We start from the raw sequence: 19,169 nt of genomic DNA on the forward strand, positions 1-19,169 counted from the left end.
ACCACCAGGGAAAAAGTTGAGAAGACTGGGCTGCACGTGCTGCCCAGTTTCTGCAAACGCAAGCAGTACAACTGCCTGGACCCGGATAATACAAGACAATGTGGGCAAAAATGATAAAAAGCAACCTAATCTGCAATTTGAACAGTGCAAGACTCCCAGAGGTCGTGACGGAGCCCGAGGCAGGTGCGGACAACTCTGGGCCAGAGCTGGGAAGTGAATTGTGCCAAACTTGACAACCATGCAACTTAGCCTCACTAAGATTGATGGAAAGATAGATGCCCTAACATAACGGATGGACAGGGTGTCAGAGCACATGAATAAGCATGCAGAGCACCTGGATATTGTGGAAGGACAGGTGTCGGAGGCAGAGGATGAGCAGGTCTTGACTACGGAAATGCAAAAATGGCTGCAGGCCAAGGCAGAAGACTTGGAGGTATGCTCTCGGCAGAATAATCTTCATATTGTTGGCTTTGCATAACAACAAAAGTCAGTAACATGGAGTCCTTTGGTCCTTTGTAAAGTGGCTCCTAATAGAGCTGCTTGGGCATGAGACCTGCGACCTATTTGTAGTGGAGCGGGCACACCGCTCACTAACCCCATGGCCGCTGCCGGGGGCTCTGCCCCGCCTGATTATTGCTAGATCGCTCAATTATTGTGATCATGACACAGCACTCTGCCACTCCCAGGAACTGCAGACTCTCTGATATGAGGGCACAGAACTCTTGATTTTCCCTGACTTCACATCGCAGGTGCAGGAGGCGTGGAGGCGGTTTCTACCCGCTAAGCGGAAGCTGCAGTAACTGAAACTTGATTATGCCGTGCTCTACCCTGCCTGCTAACGTGTGCCCGTCGATGGGAAAACTAACATTTTCAGTTATCCAAAAACCATGCAGCAGTTCCTCAAACAACATGAGCCGGAGTGCAGCAATGGAGGTCACCGAGATCCAACAACAGTGAGACTGCAGCCTCCCAAGACTTGGAGGGCCGGGACTGTATCTGACTTGTCTCCTGCCTTAACTATATTGTTAACCTCCAAGTCTCATTCAATGCAATGTATCCTTTTAAATTTATGGCCACTATTATTGCTGTTGTGTTTATTGTAAGTGGGATGAGGTGGAAGGTCCCCGGAGAGTGGCAGTGTTGACTGATGCTAGTTTGGTGTCGAAACAACCTATGCTTTGCAATGTTTGCCCTACCTTTGGCAGGGCGGTGGTTCCACGGGGGCAGCGCTGCTGGAGCTATGCCCGGCGCATGTTCAGATGACAGCATATGGAGATGTTGCGAAGGAATGAAAGGCAGCTTGCTTGTTGCACAGCTGGTGGGTCACATATCCGTGGTGTGGCCCTCCTGCGACTAATGGTTGCAGGGGTGTTTGTCAGGCAACATCTGTCTTCATGTGTGCACCACATTGTTCCATTTGGGCTTTACTGAATGAGGGAGTGGGAGGGTATGGAATGTGACTTATGTTGCCATGCCAGCTGTTGGGGGGCACAATATTGGTGGGGGGGGTGGGTAGAGACCTGTCAGAATGGCTATATATTTCACAGACCGGGATTGACAATGATGTGTGAACAACAGCATGACAGCTGTAAATCTGAAATGTGGAGTGGATATGTCTGACAGTGCGAGGGTCCCTAGTACTTCTGAAGGACAAAAGGCAATGTTAAATTTTCTTACATGGAACGTCAGGGGGGTTGAATGACAATAGGAAAATCCAGAAAGTGATTTCATATTTGCAGCAACACCAGATAGATGTAGCTATATTGCAAGAAAGACACGTGTCCCCTAATAGAGGGCGATGTACACAAAAGCATATGATGGGGATTTGTTATGCAGCTGGATTCACAACACATGTGCGAGGCCTTATTTGGGCTAGGCGCAGCTCTGGCATTAAAATACAGGACGTGCAGGTGGACACTGGGGGCGTATCATGGTGGCGCGCTGACATGCACAGCACCTTGCTGTACTACTAGTGAGGGTATATGGCCCTAACTATGATGACCCACGATTCTACCACACAATGCATGCAGGTTAGCCCGCTAAGGTGACCTATCGCAGACATGGGGGGCGGCAACTATCACTTTTAGGGCCCACCAAGTGGCAGCCCAAGCTATATTAGTGATGGCCGATCACAGCGGTCTGATGGACGTATGGCGGCACCACTCTCCACAGGGCAGGGAATATACTCATACTGGCTTGTCTCATGCAGCCTCTTGTCTGGAGTCTGGCGGTGTGATCACCTACCTCAAAAGTACTTGGATAACTCCCTGGTGCTGTTGGTCCTGGTCCTGGAACTTGAGGATCCACTGTCTTTGCGCTCTCGCCCGGTGTTTCCCGCAGTATACATTGATGGACGCTGTGTTCCGCAAGGAGCTTATCCCTGGCAATCAATGAATTATTTTGTACCAATTTAGTATTGGTAGAAAAATGTGCAACTATCTGGGAGGCCCTCAAGGTCTATGTCTGCGGAGTCTTCATTTCGAAACATGCCTGTGTCCTCTGCTCGATCCGAGGCAGACTGGCTTGGTTGGAGGCAGATTTAGCTGAGCTAGAGCGTGCCCACAGGGAGACAGCAGAACAGAAACTGCCAGGGATATAAAAGCCAAACTAGAGGAATACCATGAGCTATCCCTGAGTAAAATCGCCCATTTAAGTAAATACACGACGGCTACAATCTATGGAGAGGGCGAGTGGCCAAGCGCTGCTCTAGCAGCCCTTGTCCAGCCTAACCATGATTTATTTGTTTTTATTTATTTGCAGAGTTTTATATAGCGCTGGCTAGACCCGGAGGTATCAGAGCGCTTTACATGAAGATCAGCGAGTTACAAGTTACAAAATTACAACAGTTACAGGAGCCAAGTATAACATAGGGAAAACAAACAGTGTTACACAATAACATGACTTACTAGCGCATAGCATAACCAAGACACATGTCCACAGAGGCAAAGAAGTGAGAGGGGGGAAGGTACAAAGGGGTAGGGAATGCAGATCGGGTCAGGCAGACCGGCAAGGGGGAAACAACTTCAGGGGATAGATTCGACGGAGGGTGGGGGAGGAAAGGAGACACAGCGGAGAGACGAGGGAAACCATGTCCAATGTCCGGCTGGGTAGGTGAAGGCTGAGGGGGTGAACCAGAGCCTAATCTCCTCTATAGATGATAAAACAGCTCCACCTGGCAGCGGCCATAATTGTTCGTTCTCCGAGGTCAGCAAAATTCACGGTCCATCAGAGGATCACAAACCAAAATCGCGGTAATTGGAGAGTTGAAGGGCTGCCGTCCATACAACCTCAGGTGAGTCCTAAGGATCAAGGAGGAGGTAGAACTCCAGGGATTTGAGCCGGAAAGGTAATCCCTAGCCAGGCAGCTCCCGGCTGGAGCTCCTCACATGTCAGCCATCTTGACCAAGGGAGCCTGCAGGTGCAGGATGGTCTTGATGATAGTGAAATACTAATTATTATTGACGAGCATGGTACGCCCCTGCAAAGGCTGATCAGGTGACTGATTGGTTTCGTATATATTACTCTGATCTCTATGCCTCCAGAATTGTACATGACGAACAGGCCACGAATGACTATCTAACTTACATCACGATGAAATGGCTTACAGACACTCACAGGGAATCACTCATGGCGCCACTCATCCCCTCTAAAATTGGTGCTGCGCTAAAGGATATGCCAAGTGTTTTGGCCCCAGGCACTGACGGTCTGACAGTGACATTCACACAAATATTAGCTATTCACCTGGCACCCCGATTGTCTAACATCGTAGGCCCAGAACATTCCAGCTTTATACCTTGTCGATCTCTCTTATACAATCTCTGCACCCATTTTGGTGCGATCTACTGTATTGACCCAGAGGTGTGCGCTAACCCGGTCTTTTTAGAAGCAGAAAAGGCCTTCAACTCTGTTGAGGGAGGGTTTATGTTGGTGGTGCACTGTCGTGTAGGAGTGGGAGATGTTTTTTTAAACACGTGCCGGTCCTCTATATGGATCTGACGGCGTGACTATGTATTAATGGCTTGGTGACATCCCAAATTGCCATCAGGAGGGGCACTCTCCTGGGTTGCCTCTTGTCTCAGCTGCTCTATGCGCTAGTGGCGGAGCCTTTGGCTTGTACACTACAGGAATACCACACGTACTAACAGAAAATATGGGAGACATGTCAATGGGGTTGGGGGTAAGCTGTTTTAGGAAATAAGCGCTTCCAGGGATACCGCAAAAACTGCTGCCTGGAAAAACATAATTTTTGCCAGAAAGCTTGCTTATGGTCCAGAAAGCGTACTTTTTGTGATTTGGTGTAAATCCATGATTATTATTAGAGAAATTAATGTTGAAAATGTATGTATATTTCACGCCGCCCAGACAACATATCTCAAGATAAGATCTGATTGGCTGCAACCACATCAAGAAAGATGTGGTGGCAGCCATTTTTGAATTGGGGACTCAGTCAAATTCTGAAAAAAAGAGAAACAATGTACATGCGGGCAGGGTAGGAATACCCCCCGAGGCCTAATGGGGGTCCCAGAGAGACCCTTGGGCCAATAAAAAAAATTTAATGGCACCATGGATCAACAGAGGATACATGCATTCGCTGTCCCATTTTTGTTTTAAAAATTGCAGACTCCCACACTTTTTAAAAATAAGCCCCTTGGGGTAGGCTGGGCCAAAGGGCTCTACAATTATTATTTTTTTTGGAGGTGGCGTTAGGCCCCTCTGCCCAAGCCTCTTAGAGGCCCCGGGGACTCCCTCCCCAAAGGCAGATATATTTAGTTAGGGGAGGGAGATGTGCGCCCACCCCTCGGAAACTCTCGAGGCCACAGCACCCATTCCCTAATGTGACTAAAAAATGGAGAGGAGGGGGCATGTGGTCTCCCTCATCAAACCTCTTAGAGACCCCAGGGACCCCATCCCCCAGGGACCATACTTTTAATCAGGGAAGTAGGCATGCCTCTACCCTCCCAGTGCCTCTTAGAAACCCCAGGGACCCCATCGCCTAGGGCCCGATATGATCAGTGACCCGGGAATTGGGGTTCTCCGTGACACTGTTTTACCCTGTTTGAGAGAATGCAGACATTTCCTGCCCACACTCTCCTTGGCAGGGAACACAACTTTGCTCCTGCCTGGGTAGGAGCAGAGAAAAATGCTGCTCCGGTCCGGGCGGGAGCAAAGCAAGAGTGGGGGAGAGTTGGGTGCTGCCAGGCCCTGCACTTATTCCCACGCCTCGCACACCCAAAGGCACAGGGTGTGCCCAGAGGCACCCAGCCATATGGCACACATAGTGATGGACATCTTACATTGTTAAAAAAAAAAAAGAAATTCACTGAAAAAAACAGAGGTTAAAGTGGCGTTATAGTTAGAAATGGTAATATCATACTTTATATTTTGTAGGCACGGGGAGATTAAGTGATTTGCCCAGAATCACAGGATGTGGATGTGACATGAGGCTCGAACCTTGATTTTCCAGCTCTAAAGTCGGCAGTCTAGCTGTCAGACCACATCCTCTCCCCATCTTAAGCAACTATAACTTGTGCCCTAAAGTTACTATAACTTATGCCCTCGCCATGCACTGCTAATTACCTGACATATTACATCACTCATCCCAAGTTCTTTGACATCATTGATAACATTACTGCAACATCTGAAAGGACATAACTGACAAACACTGTGCATGGCCACCTGCACCTGCTGCCCCAATGGAAGCTTCACCCCTGGTCCCGTAGGATGGTTTGAGCTAAATGACATCTTTTCCCAGCTACAGATGTCCACTCTCTAACCAGGGCCGGACTGGCAGTAGCGGGCACCGGGCAATCCCCCGGTGCGCGTAGGGGTGGGGGCCGGCTTTGGGCCCCTGGGGGCCGTTTTCGTTACAGGGCCGTTTTTTTGCAAAATCGGCCCTGTAACAAAATCGGCCGAAAACCGGCCCTGGCAAAAAGCTCGGCGGCACCTCCACCCCCCCCCCCCCTTCCCCCTCCCGGGGGGAGGGGGGCCAGCCGAGCACTTTGCCAGGGCCGGTTGTGGTTCCCAGTCCGGCCCTGTCTCTAACCCGGTGTTTCATTTGTGCGGCGGTTCCAGTAGTGGACACAGGCAAGGACTTATTTTTGATCATCAGATTTGACCCAGGGAAAGAGACAAAAAGGCAGAAAAGCGAGAAAGAAGGAGGAAATGTAATGGGTGAAAAAGACCAGCAAGAGGCATGAGGTAAACTCAAGACGCATTGAGCAGCTCTTCATTCAGCACTGCAAGGTTCCTAATTGAGTCCCTGCTATTTATCTTTACTTATTTATTTATTTATGTATTTATTTATTTTGCTGACGGAGTAGGACACCTTTAAACTCCCCTGTAGGTCCTGTGTCTTATATCATTTAAACCGTGCAAATTTAGGTCGCCTACTCCAGCCATAGGATCATGTCACTCCACATAGGACGGAATTGTGACCGAGATACCGACATTTCCTACAGGGACAGCAGTGCAGGAGAGAGATGTTGAAATGGCGCAGATTACAGAATAAACAATTTGAAGACATTGAGGCGCCAATAATCTGATTTAACTGTGGATAGGTTTTAGGCCAGGAAGACGTGCCTTGAAAAAGCTCATCAGTTCCAGTTATCCAACTGGCGCGACTTGTCTGGTTTTGTCCCAAGTTTCAAAGCATGGCGACCTTACCACGCGCCATGTAAACAAATGCCATCCAAGCAGGATTCAGGATGCGGTGTACTGTTATTACTAAGAATAGGACCCCTGCCAAATCCATGGCATATTCGATTCGATTTCCTTCTTGCATTACTCGTCTAAGACTTTTTCCTCCTTGACAATTGAATTAAAATGGATAAATGATTAACCCTTTCCACTCCTTTGCCAACTGCTGCTCGAATGCCACAACCAGACTACAAATCTTTTCCTAGGAACTCTTGAAGTCATGAATCTTGCGCACTTTATCACACAGGATGGCAGAAATATGGAGACGCCACAGAAAAGAAACCATTGGTAACACAGGGGCATATGCTTGAAGCCCATTTCCCGTTCGCAAGCGGTTTGAGAACGGGAAAAAGCCTTTTGGGATGTATCATCCCAAAAGGCCCTCGCAAAATAGGGAATTGCAAAATTTGTGATTCTTTATTTTGCGAAAGCATTTAAGGAATCACAAATTGTTTAAATTACTTGAATGTCTTCCCATTCATTCCTATGGGCCTCTAGGCTCATAGGAATGAATGAGTAGGTATTCCTTAATTGCGAATCGCAATTTAGGAATATGTAGGATTCGCAAAATTATTTGCAAATCCTACATACATAGCGTTTTGCGATTCTCATATAGCGATTCCCTTAAAATCACTATTTTAGAATCGCAAATGTATCCTTTTATACATATGCCCCAGAATGACCAGCATGTGAAGTTTGCAAGTCAATTTTAGGTAATTAATGACAAAGGCAATGGGGATGACTTTTGTATACTGCATGCTCACAGAGCCACACAACTTATGGGCACCCAGGAACATTATGGCCGCACAGGAACATGCACACGGGCCAACAAAACGACATCAACTCATTATTACACCTACTACTAAATATAGAGGCATCACTGCACATAGGTCGACATCCATATAACCATGTGCAGCAGGGGGCACAAGGTAATGCTCATTCGGAAATTCGTGGTTATGCACTACATAGGAACGGCTTCAGAAAATACACAGACGGTCATCCCAAATCCAATTTCTCATTTTGGAAAAACTTATATTAGTTCGCCAAACAAATGTTTGAAAATAAACATTTGCCCCAGGAGGAGCGCCATTATGCCAAGGAATCACCACAATTATTTCAGGGAGAACAACCGTGTACTCAATACACCAAGTTTTGCCAAACTATGCCAAAGGGAGGGCAGAATTTTCCAAGTACTACCACAATTCATCAGGGTTGTCCCCCATTATACAATATGTCTCCCAGGAGGGAGAAAAAGGGTCCTAGGGATGAGTTTAACGACCAAACTGCAGATTCAATCCCCAATACACTTAGCAAAAACTCCAAAATAGAATCTGGTGGTCTAAAAAAACCAAACTATAGAGAACAAAGAAACCTTAATCATCACACCTTTGCAGACTATAACCACAAAAGACAGTCCTTTGAGAACAGTAATGTAGGTGAGAGAAGAAAAGAAAGGAAAAATCCTTCGCGGATTCATAAGATTTCCATCAACTACCAAGAGAGGCCAGTGTCATCACTTGGATATCCTTTCATCTTGCTACTGCTCCTCATAGCACAGAGGGAAATCATGTATAGGTCATGACCTATTGTGAAGCAGCCTATTTGTTGAAAGTTGCTTTAACGCTATTTTAATAGGATTGGCAGAGAGATGTGTATTAAAGTCCTTTTTTCTCTCCCAACTCCCTTTTTAACTCTCACTTAATTGCACTGCACCAGATTTTCTATCACACAAGAGTTGATTTACCATTTCTGATAAATCTTGACCATATCGGTCGCTGTTTGTCTCTGACTGCATTTCCTTTTGGCACTATTTCTATGGCCTAGTCGCAATCTTTGCTACATGATTTCCCTCTATGCTATGAGGAGCAGTAGCAAGATGATGGAAATCCTATGAATCCACGAAGGCTTTTTCCTTTCTTTTCTTCTCTCACCTACATTACTGTTCTCAAAGGACTCTATTTTGGAGTTTTTGTCCCCCATCATGACAGAGACAACTGGCATATGAGTAGGAGAGACAAAAATGTATTTTTTTTCAATAGGTGAACAACTTTTGTAAGGGTCAGGTGAGTGTTCAGATAAACAGGAAAACAAACCTCCTGACACCAGCACTGCAGTGAGATACACCATCGTGAGCAGGTGAACCTCTCCCCAGTCCCCTGCCAGTCTAATGTGTTCTGCATCACCTCACTCATACCCATCACTTTTTTGCATGGTACATGTTCTGTTACATTATGTTGGTTCCTTGTAACGTTCTTAATTCACCAAAGCAGGGGCACAACTAGACCCGAACTTCAGGGGGCGGGCTAACACTCTCTGCAATGGACAAGACAAGCATTTACAGAAATGGGATTGGAGCTAACCTCAGCCATTAAATGAGAACAAAGAAGTAACAAAGTGGGCAGTTACTGGACACACCTGATAGTATTTCAAATATATTTTTTGTAGATTTGACATTGTTCCTAGGCTTCAACTCATTACAGTCCAGAAAAATGCCCCGGACACTTTGCTGCCTGAAGGTACAGTTTTAGTTTACCTAATGAGATGTTAATTATTCATGGGTACGTCTGCCTTTATCAACAGGTATCAAAATATTAGGCTTAGTAGCAGTGCTTAATTAGAGTCTGCAGTTGCAGGTGGAACCCACTGACACTCGTTCGCAGGGTCCCACAATCCTTTCTTCATCAGACTTTCTTACAAATCAAGAGAGAGCAAAACACAAAAGTGAAACAGGAGAAAGAGAAAGACTGCAAAATTGTGACCAACAAAGAAAGCAAAAAAGAAAAATAACCTGCAATCGTGAGAAAAAATCATGGGGAGCACCCTTTAGTGGATGAAAGTGCATAACATTTTAGGCATGTTTAGGCAGTCTTGGTATTTGGCTCTCAGGACATTTGAAATTGCTGGGTACAGGCTCCTGAACAAGTTAAGGACTGCTTAGTGGGTTCCCACATGTTTTGTTGGGGTGTGTGACTGGTAACTCACAGGTTCAATTCCCTAAATACCATTCCTTCTTTCTGAGTTAATTGTGTGCAATTAGTTGGTACTACTGCTGCTGGTAAATGCACTGCCACACACCTGTGCTACACTAAATAAAAATCTAAATATTGTTTCCATGCCACATTCAACAGTTTCCATATAGGAAGCATATTGAGCCACATCCATGCCGGAATGCACCACAACTGTTATTGAGGAACTGGCAAAAGATTTTGTCAAGTAGGGAGTATTATGGGCAGAGGTGCCAAGCTCGATGGTAGAGGTCTAGCTAGAATACAGATGTTAAGTTATCTGTTAGGAAGATTGGTCCAATTCCCGGCAGAGATGAGAAGAATCAAAGGCAAGAGATAGGTCAAGGATAGGCGTTCTGGTTCTCCATTTAAATCCATTGTAGTGTTTAAATCATCCCATGTGGAAGTCAGTGTTGCCTTTGTACCCCAGCCATACCAGAATCTGTTTTGGTAATCTGAGAGAAGGTAACTTTCTTAAATGAATGGAGATATTTGTCTAGAGACAGATCGTTCAATCTTTTTGCCTAGAAACAATTGGTTATAGACCAGAAATTAAAAGGAATCTTTGTTTGAAGTCTTTGCTTTATGGAGTTCTTTTGAGAATAGACCTTTAGCCTAAAAGTTGTAGTTTAAAAAAAAGAAAAAGAAATGTTATTTATGACAAGCTTATACAATGTACACACTTTACAAACATTAACAAACGAGGTTGGGTCACAGGTTTGAAATCGTACCAGAGACCTGGAATCATTCCAGTGTCATAGCCAAAGAGTTGTTGATATTTCTGGCTGGATTGGCTGCAGAGCTATTGATGGGGATATTCTTGTATATATGAACAAGACATGGGTCTGCTGGTGGTCGTGCTGGCCTACAAGCTTTTGCATCCTTGATGAAGACCTGTGTGGTTATGAGGCTAAAGGTGAGTAACTGGATGTTTTCATGATTTGTTTTTTAGTACACTGTATAGCACTTCTGGAGTTGAGATTGAACAATGATTGAACAATGGAGAGGGAAGCGGGGGGGGGGGGGTCTATCATTATTTGGAGGGTTGGAAGGAATGCAGGTGTACCAGGCACCCAGCAAGGGCAAATGTCAAGGCCTTCACTGTGCAGCCAAGGCATCAAGATGTCCAAAGTTACTGCCACTTCAGGTTCTGTGGTTGGAGGACACTTTTTCCTGTTATTTCTACCAGCAGGTCTATTTTTGTGACTTTCGTGTGAGTTCAGGGTGGAAGGAGGGTTAATAGCGTGAGCGTCAGGTGAGCAGTGTGAGTGCAGTGTGATAGCTCTGTGTGCAGGGTGAGTGTGTAAGTGAGGGTGAGAATGAGGAGGGAGCAGTGTGAGTTCAGGATGTATCCCCAGACACTCGGAGTGACTCAGCATGTTATTGACAGTTGGCGAGTAGGGTTTCAGATTTCAGTTAAACTATTGCTGTTATATCATCAATCAGGCATGGAGGGTGGAGGAAATAAATGTGCTGATCATGCAACAAACTTTCAGTCTCGTGACTAGGGTTGCCTGTTGTCTGGATTCCTACCAGCACCACTGGTATTTTGATGTCCTGACCAGCACAAAAATAAACAAAATCACCTAAAGCCGGTATTTTTGCACTTTTCTGTGCATAATTCAGACAGCATATTTGAATAGAAAGCACATGTGTTCTAGGACTGCATTCGTGATCCATGACAAATAATTAAAGGAAACAAAGACATAAAAGTCATGCTACAAATGAATTTATACAATTTTATTTACAGCCCTATTTAGTTCAAGGCAAGGTCTTTGCAGACTCTTTAACCCCTTCCCCACTCATGACGGAACCACTCCGTCATGAGCCACGGTCGCCGTGTGCTCATGACGGAGTGGTTCCGTCATGCTGCGGCAGTTGGCGGCCGCGCCGCCCACGCGGCGCTAATTCCCCGCCTGTGCGGGCGATTAGCGCAGTTGGCGGAGTCATGACGGAACCACTCCGTCATGAGCACAGCTCAACCGCGGCTCATGACGAAGTGGTTCCGTCATGAGCACCGCGCCACCGCGCTGCCCCCAAACCCCCCCCCAGCGCTGCGGCGGAATTCCCGCCGCAGCAAAAGGGTTAAAGAACAAGCAATAGACGTATTTTTCTTTTGGAAAGTGGCATCCCTACTCCTTATATGCCTTTTCACCAAATAAATTCTCCCACTGTGGCGGTAAAAGTAAAATACAAATGTAAGGAATAGGCAGAGTGGGGACCCAGGGTGTACTAGAACCAGGGAATAAAACAAAGCCTCGTAAACCAGTTCACAAAGGCATATAAATGGTCTTTGAAAGACCTGTGAAAAAGTCGGGTATGGCGGTGATAAGACTCCAGACACTGCCCAGCCCAGCACACAGCATCTCAAGCTGCAACAGCCCAGGCTGAGACACATGATGGGGGTGGGGGGTGGGTGGAGGGCGGGGGCTAAAGTCCTTTTAGCCCTATGGGCATTGCACACATGCCCAAAGCACTGGGAGAAGGTAACGCCACAGTCCGCATGAAAGAAACCAAGGTTCACGGGAGGATAGAAAGTCAGGGTTGGTAAGAGAAAGTGTGTGTGTGTATATGTCTGCGTGGTGACAGAATATTTTATCACAGTCTTGCATTTTTCCTTCCTGTTATTGTCCAACTTGGTGGCACTCATTTCATAGAGCGTAGACAATACATGGGGTAAATGATCACCCCCTAACTGTACCTTTCAGGGGAGCCCCCTATGGCGTTATTACACCACTCTCAGGAGACAGTGTGTCATTTCACTTGTGGCATCTGTTGGTTTGCTCCATATGGTTAGTGACAGAGCCACCACCGAGTCACCCCTTGGCCACACACAGATATCAGGCCGGAAGGAATAGATTAATCAGGACCACAGACCAGAGAAAATGATGCTTTATTAGGAAAGGTTTACTGTTGAACTTCTTTAGCTACAAAATCTATTTATATAAAACCCCATCTCACTAATACATTGAACCGCCTATCCCTTCCACCCTGACACCTCCCCTAACATGAAAACCTCTGACCAAAACAATCCAAATATTCATTGTCATTCACTTTATTTTAATTCACCATCCATCCATGCCTGACCTCAGTGTTGCTCCCATGTGCTCTATGTGCCAAGGTTCCATTGGCAAGGCCCCAAACCTTCCTGCTCAGTGGCTAAGCCCTGTGCCTATCACTGTCGCCCCTCACCAATTTGCCTTTCAGAGGAACTAAAATTGTACCTTTCTAACCACCCTCCCTTTATTTAGAAAATCTTCCTGTCCTGATATTTCACTTTTTTCTTGGTACACAAAGGCAGCTGCTGTTTTTTTTTTATCATGTTCTGTTTTAACCCATAAGTATTTTTAGGTCTCGCCTGACCCAGCGCATGCGCTGGTCTGGCGAGACTTATTGAGAGGGCTCCAAAAAGTGTTACCAGGCCAGCCTAGAGCTACAGTGCATGTGCGCGGGCGCGCGTGCCGTGCTTTACCGCAATTACTTTCACTTTCGCGGCCGGAGGGCCACTTGGCAGAGCCAATAGGTCTCGCTTTTGGGACCTTATAAGTATTTAGTTATGCAACTGTTGCATGGCTAAACACTTATAAGGTCCCAAAGGCGAGACCTATTGGCTATGCCAATGCTTGTTTATTTTGCAACTGTAGCAGCAAAATCCATATTTGTAAGCAATCCCTGTGCAGCAGTCACTTCAGACAAATCCTCTTGGATGTTCACTAGAGTGGATACTTGTGCTGGTGCCACCTGCTGCTCCTGGCACAGCATGGTGCTCTCAGCAGGCATTGCAGACAATCCCATTGCCTGTCCCAGCGTTCACTCTCTTCATGTGGGTGCTTCTCCCAACCTGGTTGGTCTGCCACTGCTTTCAATGGAAGTGTCAATGCCGCTTCTGCCTCTAATGACTTGCACACTCAGCTCCTTACCTGTATTAGCATCTTTACACTGTAAGGCCGCACTGCTACCGTCACCCTCCTGAGCCCATTCCATTTTTAGGTGTTGCCTAGGCAGTGTGCATGCGCTGTCATGAAGACCTGCTGTAATCACTATATGGAGTGTAATCCCCTGTACTGCTTACCATACGCAGACTCCAGTGTTGTTCTTCTTTGGTGGCTCCTCATTAGTTCGCATTCCCAATACATCAGTTCTGTTTGGAGCAGAGAAGCACCTCTGAACTAAACATTAAGTCTCTTTAATTAGTGGCTTTCTGCTTTAATGCAGGTTCTATTTCTTCCACCCCCTCCCATTCTCTACGTTGTCTTTGCCAAGCCTCTATATGTTATTGTTTGGAAGATTTTGTGGGTTTGAAACTGTTGCTATTCCACTTGTCGCTGCCTATTTTGTGTTTGTTTTTTTGTTTGCAATTTCAAAGGTATTGGAGCACTTTACATTAAGTGATTTAGACAGACAGACAGGATGTTGAGACCCGAACGCTGTTCAACGGCCTCAAGGTCAGCCGCTCTAGCACTTATGCCATATCCACTCCCTTCAACATTAGCATTTAAGATGGCTGACACTCCTTTGGAACACACAATAATATTAATTCCCATTATGCGTTCCAAAGCAGCATCAGCCATCTTGTTTTCTACTGCTTTCCTGGGAGAGTTAGTGGTGCTCATGGGGGTACTGCAGTGCGGTAGTTTACCAGCCGCTCTGTTTGGTACAAAGGTTGGACAATGTGCCTACTGCATGTCCATGTCTAGGTACAGCCACTACAATTTACAACGCCAATAGGTCTAACTCTTACAAAGGCAAGACCTATTGCACTACAAATGCTTGTTTTTGTAGCCCCCACCCCTTACGCTCTTTGCCCTCCATTTTCCACGAGGTGGTGAGCAAGCCAACGCAGCGGCTGCCACCAGCTAGCTGCTTCCTGTCTGAGTGTTTAAATTGCATTTATATAATGCTAATACACCTGACGAGGCGTTGAGTCATTCAATATGGGCTCAGGTTTGGGAAAGGACTCTAGGCCTAAGGAGGTCATCACTCCCGGCCTCACATAAAGTTTGAAGCACCTCCGGGATGGCTCACGACGTATTTGCCTTTCTGCAACCAAATAATGCAATTAATAAACTATGTCCTAATAGAAAAGCCAGCCTGCATCACAAGAGAGCCGGGAAAATCGAGCAGTACATTTCACCCTTGACTTCAGTCTATTATACATTCATTAAATGGAGCTAACATCTGTGGAAGAATAATATGAAACAAAGCTAACTGATCTATGTCTAGTACCGAGTGTACAGAATTGAAGTAGTGAAGGAATACACTGAATAAAGCAACAGATAGAAATCAAAACAGCAACAGCAATCAGAATACCACCTAATGTTTGACGTAGCATGTGTACGTCAGGCAACCAATTAAAGAGCCAGTCAAACCAGCCCTGGTCAACGTGTTTTCTAACTTCTTCCGTTAAGTCACGCAACTTGTCAATATGTGCACGAATGGATTGTGTATGATCGGACAAGTTAAAACAACAGAGACCTTCAAAATCAGAGCAATCATGTCCATGTTTAAGCAAAAGATTATCAATGGCCGCTCTATTTTGCAAAATGGCCCTACGTTCACCCTGGGCATCTAGTAGCATGTCGGACAGGACTGTAGAAGTATGATTAATGGATTTCACCATCCAGCAGGCCATTTTCCCAATGGTTTTGGCATTATAAACTGCCAAAGCAGGAACACCAATAATTGAAATAGCTAGGCTAAGGTATTCAGACTTGGAATATAAATGCAAAGATGAGTCACAATCCTCCTGTAACATCACAGTATCTCGAATCACACGAGAGTTGGCATTCGGATGTGATGAAAACATCAACAAACTGAGTCTCGTAATGGCACAAGGGCCTCCGGAAATGTTTGCAGGGACATATGGCCAGGAAGTATTACCACATGAGAAAAGCCATCCGGCCGGTAGTAACATCGTGCGATAATGACTGGGGGTAACTACCAAACTATTGCAAGTCATATTGTTCTGAACTGAAACACATGTGGTCGGTGTCCTTTGAAAGCACAAAGTCCGTTCATGAGCTGTAAATGAAGTGGCGCCTTTTAGTTTTAGGCGTAGACATTCAGAGATCGCACTAGGATTACACGTAAGAAAGAAGCATAAATCACCTTGTGTGATATTATCGGTAACTATTTGGGACTGGATGGGGGGTGGCTCGTTCGGCAGTTCAGTGCAAAATCACCCAGGAGAACATTAGGACGAGCCTTTGAAACATTGAAAATGTGAATTAGGGTTTCCAATGAGGCAGGGACAGCAACCAGACAGGTCGCCAGAATATCATGTACAGATCTCATCGGTGTCAAACAGAAGTGAGGGGCATCAGTCACCCTCTTGGCTAACGATGTCCAAAAGTTCGATGATGAATCCCACGCAGCGAAGGAACGCAACACTCGGGTTCTCAGTTCATCCCGGGTTGACGGGATCCCTCCTCTCTCGTCGTACCATCCCAAAAGGAGTCCAGCACCGACACATCCTGCAGCAACAGTCCAAAGAATGATCTGAAAGAGAATCAAATACAGGCATTAATCATTCTCGTAAATAACATTTGTCAGCCGGGACCGCCTCCCAGCTATCTTTCCCTGGTCTCATAACCAAAATGGTATTGTCCTGACCGGTGGCAATAACCTCTGCTTGTTCAGGGGGATTCTTAGGCGACTGCACCCAAACCCTAGCCCCAGGGTTATCCGTAGAGCCAAAACCTTTCTGGCCTCGTACAGTTAGCAAAGTTGGGGCAGTGCCTTTCATTAATGAACCACTGAAAACAGGCGTAATGAGTAATTGAGCCACTCGGTCAGTGCGGTGTATCAGTAAGTCAACCTCACTGCTATTCAGCAGGAGCACCTTAATCTCTCCCTGATAATCGCTGTCAATTATTCCTCCAAGCACCTGAATGCCTTTTACAGCCAGCCCCGTTCTAGGGGCGATTAATCCGAAATTCCCAGGTGGTATATGAATACCAACACCGGTAGCAATGATGACCCGATCCTTACCTTTTAAAACGGTGTCATCCATGGCATGCAAGTCTAAACCTGCCGACCCTGGGGTCGCTCTACATGGAGCCAAAGCTCCAGGAGTAATTTCCCAGTACATCACAGTCTCTCTGATTTCATTGGGCTTAGCATCAACATTCGGAGGAAACAAACGCATAAGTGGGGATTCAGCATTTAGAAAAGGACGGTTATTCAAAATCAATAACGCTTGAGGCAAAAAGTCTCGCCAATTCTTACACTTGTCATTTGTTAACTTACGCAGCTGGTCCTTTAGCAGGCCATTCAATCTCTCCACCAGGCCCGAGGCCTGTGGATAGTAGGGTATATGGAATATCCATTCAATATTGTTTTCCGCACAGAATTCCTGTACCAATCTTCCACGAAAATGGGATGCATTATCAGATTGAATTTGGAATGGCACACCATAATACATCATAATCAATTCTAATGTTTTAATGGTATTCAATTGGGTAGCTTGCTTACAGGGAAGGGCTACCAGCAGGCCACTGTATGTATCAACAATAGTGCAAACATATTGACAATTCCTACTCATAGGAAGTGGACCAATGTAATCAATCTGCCAAATTTGAGCGGGCAGTTTTCCGCGATGTATATGACCTTTAACAATTTGGGGCACTTTACGCTGTCTGATATGCTGACAAACGGGACAGTGTAAAATAACATTTTTAATTAAATCTAGGGGAATATAAATTCCTCGATCAGCAGCCCACCTGCTAGTGGCCTTCTCTCCAAAATGTCCTGCCTTCTGGTGTGCCCATTTCGCCAATCCCGCAATGTCAGAATCTTGCCTGTCCACCACTGCCTCAGCAATTTTAGATTTCTCATCTGCAATGTTATGAAAAAATTTGTCAAGAGAATCTATCGGGGTGTGAGCATCCACATGGAAGATTGTAACAGTACTCTGTGGGAGCATCTCCCAAATCTCTTGCCATAACTCTTTTCCCCACAATTCTTTGGAATGTAACTTCCAATTATGGGAATGCCAAGTCGGCAACCAAACAGCCAGTCCATTGGCAGTAGACCAAGAATCAGTGAAAATATGACATGTACCAGGTAACTCTTGTTTCAAAACTTGATAAACAGCGTAAAGCTCGGCAAATTGGCTGCTTTTACCTTCACCAGTTGTGCTCAGCAATTTCTGTGTGACCGGATTATAGGACACCGCCTTCCAGTGCCGTGTCGTCCCTATAAACCTCGCTGAACCATCCGTGAACCAAACATGGTTTCTGTCCGCTGCAGACAAATCATCAAAAGGCTTACCCCACTTGACAGGAGACTCCTGTGCTAAAGGTACGGAACATTCACTCTCAATCTCAGTCGACGGCGCTCGCGCCACCTGCTCATGTAAAGAAGCAACTCCTTTCGGGCCCACACGTGCCCTGTCTTGTATATACCATTTCCATTTAATCACACTCGCCTCTTGAGCATGTCCAATTCGGTGAGTTTTCGGCGAACTCAGAACCCACTGCATGATAGGAATTTCAGGACGCAAAACTATATCATGTCCCAAAGTCAATTGCTCGGTATCCACCAGAGCCCAATAACAAGCAAGTAACTGTTTCTCAAAGGGTGTATAACGCTCACCAGCATCAGGTAACTTTTTGGTCCAAAAACCTAAAGGTACTCTACTCCTGCCTTGTTTCTGCCACAAACTCCAATTTGCATAAGGGCCCTGTACAGACACATTCAAATCCACGTCACCATCACGTACAGGCCATAAATCCAGAGCATGTTGAATTGCTTCTTTTGCCAGACTAAACGCATCTTGCTGTGGTTTATCCCATTCAAATGCATTCTTTTTACGCGTGACCCAGTACAAGGGGGCCAATATTTGACTCAAATGAGGAATATGCTGGCGCCAAAAACCAAACAGGCCAATGAAGCTCTGGGCTTCTTTCCTATTCCTCGGAACTGCAAAATCAAGAATCTTCTGTTTAACCTGAGGGATCACTTCACGGTGCCCTTCATGCCAATTAATACCCAAACATTTTACAGCCTGGGACGGACCTTGCAATTTATCTGGGTTGATTTCCCAACCTTTCCCACGCAGGCACTCAATGATCCTGTCCAATTGGGTCTGAACTTCCTCCTGTGTGTCGCCTTGGATCAAAACATCATCAATATAATGACATATCTGAATTTGGGAATGAACCGGTACCTCAGCCAAATGCTCTGCCACCAGCCGGTGACATATTGTAGGACTATGCACATAGCCCTGAGGAAGACTCCTAAACGTCATCTGACGCCCGTTCCACGTAAAACTGAACTGTTCCTGACACTCAGGGGCAATTGGAATAGAAAAGAAAGCATTAGCAATATCAATGGACGCATACCATGTACCTGGGTGCTTTTGGATTCTTTCAATTAGGGTAATAACATCCGGTACTGCAACAGTCAAAGAGGGCGTGTGTTTGTTCAATTCTCGATAATCAACAGTCATGCGCCAAGAATTATCAC

The sequence above is a fragment of the Triturus cristatus genome, chromosome 10, assembly GCF_964204655.1.
Source record: "Triturus cristatus chromosome 10, aTriCri1.1, whole genome shotgun sequence".
NCBI classification, from domain to species: Eukaryota; Metazoa; Chordata; class Amphibia; order Caudata; family Salamandridae; genus Triturus; species Triturus cristatus.